Raw genomic sequence first — 528 nt, forward strand, 5'->3', positions numbered from 1 at the left:
ACAGAGTGAAAGTCACCCGTTAGAAATCAAACCCAGAACACACACATGCAGATCACACCCCAAACTGAATTAACTAAAAATGTGTATTCTCAGTTCAGTTCCGTTGTTTGTTTATTTACTTTCTATGTGCAGATTTCTAGAAGTAATAAAATGACCTAAAACTTGAGAGCAACAGTCAAAGGAGTGCAGTAGATGCTATACACAACTGAAAAGGAAAAAAGTTGGAACAAACATAATTCTATCATTAAACAACCTGCTCAGCAAAACGTTTTTATAAAGAACGTGTACTGCCTCTGTGTTGGGAAGAGTGTAAGAGTACCAGTCACTATTTTTAGACAGTACCTGTATCTGTAAGAAGAACATAAAAACAGAAACTGGAAGTTTCTCCATCTCCACACAGGGTCTCTGGAGCTCAGAGAGACCGGGTCTTGGTCTCCTCTCCTCTCCCTGATGTCTCAGTCAGTCCAGGTCCAGCTCTAGAAGAGTCCTGGTTGTTTCAGACTTCTTCATGGGAGAATGATGGAGACC

Source organism: Seriola lalandi, unplaced genomic scaffold (assembly GCF_002814215.2).
Source record: "Seriola lalandi dorsalis isolate HSWRI2012SDOR001 ecotype SW California unplaced genomic scaffold, Sedor1 jcf7180002054981, whole genome shotgun sequence".
Taxonomy (NCBI): Eukaryota; Metazoa; Chordata; class Actinopteri; order Carangiformes; family Carangidae; genus Seriola; species Seriola lalandi.